Raw genomic sequence first — 12,044 nt, 5'->3', positions numbered from 1 at the left:
CACCACACCACCACCACTACTCGATCGATTTGCGTCCGTTCTCATCATAGTCGCCGCCTTCCACCTTGTCAGTTCGTCGCCGCCTCCTTTTCCCCTTTTTAAAGAACTGCCTCATTTTCCCTTTTTAAGATTTTCGATTCGCAATTAGGGCAGGGTTTGATGATTTTTTTTGCGACGGTAAGGTGGGTTTCATATCTAAGTGGTGGTGATGATGAGTTTGGGATTTGGTTCGCTGGTGGTGCTAGTGACTGGTGATGTAGGGTTTGGTTTGTTAATGGTGGTTAGTGATATGGGGGTTTCGGTTCGTTGGTGGCCTGGTGGGTGGTGACGTGGGGTTTCAAGTGGTGGTGATGAGGTGGGGTTTCGATCTTAGGGGTAGTGATGTGGGGTTTCAGATCTCGGTGGTGCGTAGTTAGATTGTAAGAGGGTGGTTACTGGGTGGGGGTGTTGCTGGTGGTGCAAGTTGGCCGGGTCGGTTTTTGTTGGTTGTGGAGGAGTTTCAGATGTAAATGGTGGTGAGAGAGTGGTGGTACAAGGTGGGTGCTGGTGGTGTTTAATGAGTTATTATTTACTAATTAAAGTTTTCTTTCTTATTTTAGTCAAAGTAAGTAATAAATATTAATATCAATAGTTGAAAAAAAATAAATAATAACTCATGGTCCCTGAACTTTTGCTGACAAGGCAAAGTCCCTCAACTTTTATGTATGAAAAACCAAGAGTGGTGGTTGAGGCACCAAAAATGCACAATTGAAAGTTGAGGGACTAAAAGTGCACAAATACGAAAGTTCAGGGACCGTATTTGTGCTTTACTCGTGACTGGAGATATATATAATTAATGCAAGATTATGTACATTTTCATGAAAATCAATTTTATGAATGAATCATAATAGCTCTCTTGACTTGAAACCCGACTCTAATTTAACAACGCGGTTACACCATTTTATGTATTTCCACTAATATACACTCATATGCAATTTGCATTATGTGGGGATGGATATCACATGCATGTTAATTGGATAAGACATCAAGATCATCACAATCAACAGACTCTGTAATACAAATGGTAGTCTTCTTTTTCATATACTTGCTTCAATCAAGTTGAACTAGGTGCATTACCAACTATTAAGGCCAAGTAGGAAGCTTCAACATGAAGTGAATGCTATGGTTTGCAAACTAGTCAGGTAAGTAGTGAGTAGTCATCATATGACTCGGTTCGTGAAGCGCTTAAGACAAGAGATATGGGATTGGGCATAGAAAACAAAATTAATAATTGATGATCTTTGTAAATGACTTATTTTTCCAAGAAGCATGGAAAAAATTAGTACAAACACCATGTACTTTTGAGGGTCTTTGAAATTTTTTAAATACCTATATATTTTTTAAAGAAAATTCATACTTGTAAATTTGTAATGTGCTTAGGGCCTATTCACATTTGCTGAACTGAGTTGAACTGAACTGAACTGAAATGAATATTTTATGAGAGAAGGAAATTAGGAGCTGAACTGAACTGATTGGAGCTGAATTGAACTGAACTTAACTGAAATTAAGCTGAAGTGAACAGGCCCTTAGTTTTAATTAATGCGTGTATTGACTGTAAATATCTTCAAATAAAAGATTTTGTATGATAGAGTGTTCATTTGAAGTATATATATTACATATTTGTATTATATATTGTCAATTTTTGAACTTTGACCACATTATTTAGTAAGCATGAAGAGCTCTATGAATTGGAATGGATAAAAGTATATGACTATATATATATTACTATATATTAGGCCTAGATAAGATATTGTAATAAAAGTAAATACAATTAAACTACATTATTGTATATATGTAAAATAGGAGTAATAATGTTCTTGACTATATGGAAAGTTATTAATGTACTAAACAATTATTGATATTCCTTACTAAATAAGTTACTTTTGGATGATCATGTAATGTGTATTATTGATTATAAATGCTTAATTGTCAATAATAGTGGAAATTTTCAGTCAAAAAATCTTGATAGTTATAGTATGTCTTTTAAGTGAAATATTTTTACGTATTTAAAAATCCTTGTATAATTGAAAAGAACTCGTAATATGCATCAAAACAAGATTGATTTCACTACTTTTAAAAATACAAAGATTAGTAATTATTTGGGTCATGATTGTAAATATCGATCATTTTATAAATGAAATAATTTTAAATGAGGTAGTTACGTTAGTAATTATTTGTACTTTTTGCTCCATATATAGCTAGCCTCTACAATTATCCCAGTGAATAAACGAATAACTAACGATTAATTAACTAATTTGCACCTCCTTACATTATTTTATAAACAAGATACTACATTGGCAAACGATTAACTAATTGCACCTCTTTACATTATTTTATAAATAAGATACTACATTGGTTTTGTTGTTGCAAAGGCCTTTTTGTGTTGACTCATGAAAGTAATCAAGAGTCACTTAATATGTATGTACGGACTCATTTTTATTTTATGAAAAATTGGCTAGTAAAGTGTTTGCATACATGTTACAATTATGACTTCACATAATATAATAAATGTTTTTTTTGTAAAATGTCAATACAAATTAAAAGTACAATACTACTAAAAATGATCATACGGGTAGCTATATAACATGCAATTGTTGAATTGTTAATTGTGCGATAATTTTTTAATCTCAATAAAGTTAGATCATGAAAACGGCAATCTGTTCATTTGCTCATCTACAACAACATATCCAACGACAAAGCAACACATACTTAAAGCTTGTCATTAACTTTAAAAAAATCTTTAAAATATCACTATCTTATAAAAACCAAAATATAAACAACTTACGAAATGGTCAAATATTTTCATACCCAAAAGAAAATTTAGTTCAAGAATCGTGTAATTTCGCTCTGTTGTAAAAGAGCAATGGTGGGGACAAAAATACCAAACCCTATGTAAAATAAATAATATCTATAAGGTTAAGGAGGATCGAACCTTCAACCTCTTACAAAGATAATAACCATTTCACCATCTAAGACAATCATCAAGCATGTTAATAATATGTTTATAAATAAAAAAAAAAGGATATAACTGCAAACTGTATACTAAAACTCAATTTTAGTTTGACAATGACAATTACAATTACAATTTTAAAAAGCCTTTAAAAAAATTTTATCAATTACACGTCTACAACAGTAGCAACCCGGGTTATTCACTAGTTTTCTATTGTAAGGAAAAAGGCCAAGAAACGTACTATAGGTAATAAAATTGAAAAATAAAGAAAAGATGCTTAGATGATTGAGTTTGGTCAAATATGATATGTTATCAAGTTAAACCGACCAAATACATTAAATCAAGTAATTGTCCCTTTTAATCTAAAGAAGGATTATATAATCATATTTTAAAATTAGGTGGTAAAATATGATTTAGTTGGCAAAGTAGGGTGGTTAGTTACGTGTATTACCAGTAATGGCGGGTACGGATGCCTGCAATATTGGTAACTAAATAATCCGTTTATATGATTAAGCATTTACACATACACACACGCTTTTGTTTTTTTGAGTTGGCCCCAAGACTTTGTAAGGTTTTTGTAGTTTAAAGTTTGGAAAAGTTTGTTGTACTCACGGCACTTCTTTGGCATGCATTAACCATGCCATGCAACTTGATTCTTTTCATTTTCCTCCATATAGTTGTTGACTTGTTGTATTTATATCTAACACCATGAATTAGGTCGCGTCGATACATGCACTTGATTTGGAACTGATAAAGTATATATAACGGTTTTAGTATACTAATTTATCTGAAAGGAAAATTTGATAGGATAAAGTGATTTAATCTGACTTCTATGATTTATTTAGTATATATTTTTTTTTTGGAGAAGAATTAAACGATTCACCTAGAATGAGTGTCGGTTCTTGAATATACATAGCAACGAATTATTACAATTTACAAATATAAACTTCTATTTATGATAATTAAGGCAACACTTAATCTGTTGAAATTAAAACACGAACTATTCCAGTACAAGCAAAGTTTTGTTCGTTAAATTAATTTGAAATTTTGTATTTTAATTAAACAATATAGTGAACTGAATATATTTGTGATTGAATATGTGCAAATATATTATAGCGGTGTGTAATTTTACTTTTAGGTCGGGATTACTTCATTAGATTGTACGGAACATGACATACATACAGAGTATTTGTATATGAAAAATAAATTTCTAGTATAGTAAAAGGAAAAAAAAAAGAAGAATAAAAAGAAGAATAAAAATGAAAGTAACGTTACGTCGAAACCACTAGTGTTTCATTTGTCGTATATTTTGATACGATGAGTAGATTTAAGGAGGATGCAAATTGTTGTGGATTGTGGTGTCAGTAGGCATTTTACCCATTAGATCGACTAGCCACTAGACAGTACGATCTTGTAGTGCTCTTGGTGTAGTTTGACCCTATTTTATGGGCAGATTCTTTTAGGTCACCCTACAATATACTATTGCCGTTTGTAGTATTAGGTCACTAGCTCTTTCGTGGAAAAATAAAAAGTAGGTAAAATGTTGATGTGGGTGGTGCAAAACAATAAAATTTAATTAAAGGGATGGAGTAGTAAATTAGTAATAAACCTAGTACTGGATTAGAGGGTACAATAAGTCGTACAAGGTATTCTATAATTTTGATGTGTCGTATAAGTATAAATGGTAAAGTTTGGAGATAATCTGTTATTGGTAAGTATTGATCGAGAAACACATCATAGCACGCATGAAATAATCTTACTTGAATCAATCCAACCCTAGGAGGTAAAATAAGATTGTTTAAGGGTACAGGTGACAAAAAGAGCGAGTGAGTTATTACTTGCTTATAAAATTTTTAGTAAGAAGCATGATTCTTTGACAGAAAATCTATTTTTTTCATGTACTGTTGTGAGTTTAAGATTACTCAGTCCGTCCTACTAAAATTATCCCATGTTCCTTTTTTTTACTCTGTTTAAGATTTAATTCACTTGCAAGCAAAAGACAAATGGAGTTTATAGAAAAAAAATTTCATAATTAGAATGAATGAGCAAACTCAGGCCCTGTTCTTTTGAGCTTCTGGGCAGAGTAGAGTAGAGCAGAGCAGGACAAAACAGAGCAGATTTTAGCAGAGCAGGTCTAAGCTTCCACACACTGCGGAGCAGATCTAGCAGGCTAAGGCAGAGTAGACCAGAGCATAGCAGATTTCAGTAGAGTAAAGCAGGGCAGAACAGAGCAGGACACAGCTAAGCAACTCTAAAGAATAGGGCTTAGTAGTTCAAATGCTCAATAGATATGTGAAGCAATATTAATGATATCTTAAGGTCCTTATTAACCCAAGTCAAGAGACCAAATAAAATTGATGATATGGTGTTAACAAAGAATTGAATAAAGTAGTGGTTTTATGGAAAAGGTCGGCAATGAAGAGTAGTAGATTCGTACGTATAATTGTACAAGTGGACCATTATTGCACTATTCACTAGTCAGATTAAGATATTTTTGTCAACTCTATGGAATAATCTCATAAGTTAATACACCCACAAGATACTTAGTACTCCGTACTTCTACAACTATACATTTATACATAGTAATAGCTAGAATGTAGCTATTCAAAACTGAGTACAATATTAGGGTGATACTTTTGTGAGGAGAGTTTTCTAATTTTATTTACCCTATTGAAAGAACTTTAAACATCTAATTTGATGTCATAAACATTGCTATTCCATATAAGTACATAAGTAAGATTTTGCTATTCTTCAAACTATTGACATAGAGTACGTACTTCGCATTATCGTATTATATGGACACAGAGTACCTACTTCGCATTATCGTATTTGTAAAGTTTTAATTAAGCTAATCGAGACCTTATAAATATCAGACCATTTACAATATAAATATACATTATGAGTAAGAAAATTATGAAGATAAGAAAAAAAAAAAAAAAAAAAAAACAAATATCTTAGACATAATAACAATTGCTTTCTAATACTACTAATAAGGAACATAGAGCATTAAAAAATACGCAAGTTAAAAAAACTCGGTTGGAAATAGCCAATAGTTAATTAGTTATTATGAAACAAGATTGCAGTCTTTGGACCGGAAATAATTCATCATGTATGGGCCGCAGGAAAAACAAAGCTGCAAGGAGGATGGCAGGAGTTAACTGCAATGTTCCTGCAATTTAGCACTTTACTATAACACTCGTTTATAAGCCGCTATTCATAAATTTTGTCATAATTTTGTGTACCAAACTTAATACTAATTAATTAAGTATATATTTATGGGTAGAGGTATTAAAAACTTACTCAATTGATTTGTATAACCTGATCCAAAAAAACACCTGATTTAAATTTCGACTTGTATGAGCACAATAAGTTAGTATGACTCAATTTGAAATAGACCTGATTCAATTAACCTCACTAAATCCAACTCGAATACCCGAATTGACACCGGCCTCTACTTATCTATTAATAGTTATTAACCAAACACTTTTACATAAATAGCTAATTCAATTCCTTCAAAAAAAAAAAAAAAAAAAGCTAATTCAATCAATTATTCAAACCAACTAATACAAACAGTTAATGTTTAACCTCTCATGCTCAAATTAAACATGGACAATATTATTAGGGATTTATGTTATTCAAAAGATTATTTACTAACACATGCCAAATAGGCCCAAAAAATTAAAGAATATTTACCATGATATAGACCAAATTTCTATATTGAATAGATTTCTAGCTATCATGCATCATTAACCTAAAGAACTAGATAATTATTGCTAGTCCATTGATTTTCAAAATAAGCAGGAGTTTAGCACTGTAACTTTTAAGTATGTACATGCAAAAAAATTGCCATTAAGCAAGCACGACCGCATGACCTCTTTCGGTGGAAACAAGCATGAACCATGTTATCACTCGTGTTTGTACTAATTAATTAATTATAACTTATTTAGCCCAGATAACTAATTATTTTTGCTCAGCTTTTACACAATTTTGTTTACCTTACTTTCACTCATTAAATAAAATTAATAATACGTCATTTAACTTTAACTTTACAATTAAAATAAGTTCATATCTATTAATTTATATATGATCAATTCAGATAAATGAAAAATAAAATGAATAAAACGCTTAGGTTAAATTAATGCCCATGAATATTCATGAGCTTTCTCTCTTTTTCTTCCTTCAATTTCATTATCTCTTTTTGTTTTCTTTCATTTTGAGCAATAACATGTGGTCTCGCTGTTGGATTAGTTGCATACACAAGTATTTGGACATGTGGAAATAGGAATCTATATACTTTGCGGAAAGCCAAAGACTTTTATCTACTTATCATATCATGGTTTTAGTGGTTTACCTTTTATTTCCTGCCTTTTAATTTGAAACTATTCATATTCTTTTTGACCTAGTTTTTCTTTTATGCTAATCACATACTCGTCTTTAATCTCTTTTTTGTATTTTGTATGTAAGGATAAGATTTAATCAAGTAATAAATTGTTAAAATCATCTTCATAAATGTTATGATAGTAATCATAGTATTAGAATGATATATATTAATAGGTAAAATTATACATTACAATCATAGTATTAGAATGATATATATTAATAGGTAAAATTATACATTACTAATATCCATGATAGACGAAAATATCAAGTTAAAAAAAACCGAAAGAAGTACGGATTATTATATTGTATGACAAAATATGATTGTAAAGTTTTAACGGTACATGTTAATTAGAAAAGCATCCTATGATACATAATTGATTCCTGCAAAAGCATGGTAAAGACCAGTAGTAAGATTGCACATGACAAATGGGATTTTGTGTTGACAGAGGTATTGATGCTATAAAAAGAGTACACAAGATTTTTAGAAAAAAGTATTTTATTTATAGATTAGTGTTCTTCTTAATCGCCTTAATCACCTTTGGAATGTCAAATTTTAACCTTAATTTGCTTTATTTAATCACTATAATACGTTTTGTAGTTTTGTCTTTATATGTCAAAAAGTTTGTGGATGTTGCATACAGAGTATATACCTGCTTTTGGGAATACATGCAGCTATACACATGAATGATTTGAATTATAAAGTTATAATCACTTTACAGTGTTATTTTAATCTATGTTTAGTTATAATACTAGGTTTTTCTTTTTAATTGTTCTTGTTCCACACCCCCTGTGCGCCCAATTTACTGTAAGAAAAGCATAATATAAATCAAGAATGTGAAGTAAGTTAGCATGTACTTTTATTCACCATTGGTAAAAATTTAAGATCTCAAAAAATTGACAACTTGTTCAATACATACGCCCGCATTATATTCTTAGGCAACTTAGCTGTTGTTAAGATATCAAGGACGAATTATAAAAGTACAAGTTCGCTCATGTGTTATCGATCTCAAAAATAAAGACATAGAAGTACTAATTTAACCATTTTGTACTCCGTATATGATTGAGTTGGAAACAAGGCGATTAAATCATATATCCTAACATTTTATGGGCAAACCTAATTATGTACTTAGTATTGAACATTTAGTTATCAAGAACTAAATTTTTGTTCAAAATACTCCATTTTTTAGCTTATAGTCTTATTGCTTTTTGCATGGCTTTTAATATAATTTTTATATGTTAAAACGTAATATAAGAATTACAATTAATATTGTAATGTTACAGTAAATAGTACAATATTTCCTTTATACTTTACATTAACTAAGATTATAAATAAAACAATTCAATACATGAAATGGAGGGAGTATGAATATCAGCAAATCGAGTGATGTACTTGAACTCTTGGATATATGATGGGAGTCATGGGACATTTTGATAGGTATGTCTTCAAATACGTTTGGTTTTTCTCTTAATAAAAGTATTTAAATACAAAAGTGAGAAACAGGGACATTTCGGTAGATATGTAGTTGCGTAATTAAACACCTTAAAATAAAAATCTCCAAAATACAGTACTTTCAAATAACATAGACAAAAGTTGACAGGTTTACAGCCTATATCATAAAATGAATTGTGGGTCCATGGGCCCAGTGGCCCACACGAGAGTACCAACATAATCTGGGCCGATATGGGCTTGATTTGAACCATTGCATCTGGTATATACAGAGGAGTCTAACAAAACAACAGCCTTCAGTTGTTTAATGCTTTGAGCTTTAATATGGGCAAAATTTAATGTCAAAAAACAAAAATAATGTCAAAAGGTATATAAATATAGAAGATAATGCCGTACCTTAGATTTGAAATTTGTTTTCATTCACCTATATTTGCGTTTTAGAGTTTGATTGTATGGAGATGAGAAAAGTAGCTACTGATAATGACAATCAAGAATCAACAAAAACATCTATAATTGTAATCTTCCTCACCTCAATGTTAATCATTGCGAGATTATTGCTAATTATGTACTATTACTTCTTTAATTTCAAAATGATTTTGCGCATTTATTTTAAAGATAAAATCTTGTAAACAATGAATACTCCCTCAATCTCTAACATTGACTAAAATGAGATAGAGACAGAATCTTTAACATTTATAGTTTCAAATGATATTGTATTGCATATGTTACATCTATTTAATGTTCAAAATCTATCTATATCTATAATATTATTAAAACTCATGGGGACAACATGCTAACGACATGTGTCACTCTTATGCCACATATGCACTACATGTCATCCTGCGTGTCATCCCTCTTCTCTCACCATATTGATGAATTGTATTAATGTTTAGTCTCTTTAACCAAAACTCTTCATTGGTCTAATTTTAATGTTATATTGTTTAATTTAATTGGAAAACTTTTCGTATTAACCTATTATTATATGTTCATTTAGTTATTAATATTGTCATCAACCCTTCTAAATTAATTTGATCAAACGAACTTATAAATTTATGATGATCCGGGGCATCGCCCGCCAGGTCAATAACTAGTTAATATATTAAAAGGCGTTCCTAAAAATGTCGATGTGCTACGTAGTTCCTATTTTGTTGCGCCACGTCATTTTCCCAACATCTCATGATGCCACATCATCACTCAAACAATGGCACATCACCCAAGCAACTAACATATGTCCATATAAAAACATAAGGATAAGGAGGTTCAAACCCTCAACCTCTTATAACACATGTGTCTATTATAACCATCTAAGCCAATATCAATTATGTTATTTGTATGGAAAAAAAATCATATAAGTTCAACCACAAGGTTCAATTAAAAAATAAAAAAAAAACTATATTCAAAGAATAAATCAATTTTGGTTTGACAATGACAATTGCAATTTTGAAAAGCCTTTTTAAAAAAAATTATCAATTTTACGTCTACAACAGTAGCAATCCCGGGGCAACGCCCGGGGTCACTCACTAGTTAACATATTATTAGTTGCCGAAAAAGTAATAATAAAAAAATGAGCATGTTATTGCAATTCTTCCATGTAATAAGACAAGGATGAGAGGAAAAAGAAAGGATAAGGGTAGTAGAGGAGAAATGAAAGCCAGGGAAGAGGCAGTGCAAAGGTAGAGCCAAAAACAAACATAAATGCTCAACTTGTTAAGTAGCTCTATCTTTGCGCAACCTCTTTCCCGTCTTTCATTTGATATATCTCCTCTGCTTCTTCCCTACATGTCTTACCTTGTATTCGTGAATTAATTAACACTCTCGACGTAATTATAAAAATACCCAACAATAAACCAACTACTCTGTATATTGATACAAGAAATTAGAAATATATATTGGTACGAGAAATTAGAAATATACTTGGTATAGAATAAGATAAGATTTGTGAGGAAGAAATTATACGCATTTATAAGCCTAGTTTAGAGGTTTGTATATATATTGAATGAATCAAAGGTTGCATGATATAATTAGGTCGTTAATTGATTGACTTACAAACTGCAGTACCATTAGCTAGTACAACCTGTACAATTATGAATAACATTAATCGTTGCAGTACAAGTTTAAGCAAATTGACAAATATAGGGCGATAAACTGATAATCAACCCATATTTTATAGTGTACTGCAATTACTGAATTTATGCAAATTGAAAGCCCATTACCTTATTTGAATTAGTCAAACTAGCCCAATTTCGTTTGGACATTTGAGCTACGTTTTAATGCTGCCTTGCCCCACGTATAGTATAAATGAAGACACGAAGTACTACATTTTTTTTTTTTTTTTGGTCAGACGTATGTATACATTTATGTTTTAAAAACTTGGCGCAAGGCACAACATGGTTCACACGCCATTGGATCTGGGTTTATTGCTAAAAAGTTGGATCTGGTCTAGATTTGATGAGACATATAGTACTGAAAATGTTAGAATAAACAACCTTATTAAGGGATAGCTCAAGTGGTTAGTGCTCCATCCCGATTCCAGGAGATCCTGGGATCGATTCTCACCCCCGCCCTTGTAGACATTGACTACATATCAAATTACTCCGTACATTGAATTATATTGCTACTTACTAGCAAAGACAATCAGTGAGAATTGAGAAGGAAAAAAAAAAATGGAAGAAGCACCAAATCTGTATAATTTTGCTTTGAAACTTTTAACCAGATTCCAAAAAGAATTGAATGCTTCAGACACCCTCCTTAGGTGGAACGAAGAAGAGGCAAAGGAAATGGAAGTATGTGCAGTTGATGTTTGCGGTGAAACGAGAAGAAAAAGGTGAAGTTGTTGAAATTGTTGACGAGGAGCTGAAAGGATCTTTGCACTATCTAGAGATGATTTTGAACGAGAAGATAGTATCACGGCTTAACACTGAAGCCAAAGGTAAGCACCCTAATCCTCGCATATTAAACCAGTTTCTCAACCGACCTACTCAAACAACGATTGTTGTTCCTATGGCAATTGAATTGTGTAGGGATACTATTGGTAGGTGTCTTCATTATGCCCGAATATTGTATCGTTTTTCAAAGATTATCCCAAGAAAACCATCACTAATATTACAGGGCGAGGGAGGTGTGGTTGTTAGACATGAAGCGAGAGAGGAGGTTATAAGTTTGTTGATTAGTGAGGACTAAATTAATCTTAATCTTGCTTATCCTTGTACGGTTGTTCCAATCTATGGA

The sequence above is a fragment of the Chenopodium album genome, chromosome 27 (genome assembly GCF_948465745.1).
Source record: "Chenopodium album chromosome 27, dcCheAlbu1.1, whole genome shotgun sequence".
Classification (NCBI taxonomy): Eukaryota; Viridiplantae; Streptophyta; class Magnoliopsida; order Caryophyllales; family Amaranthaceae; genus Chenopodium; species Chenopodium album.
Note: the sequence above shows the minus strand (reverse complement) of the source record.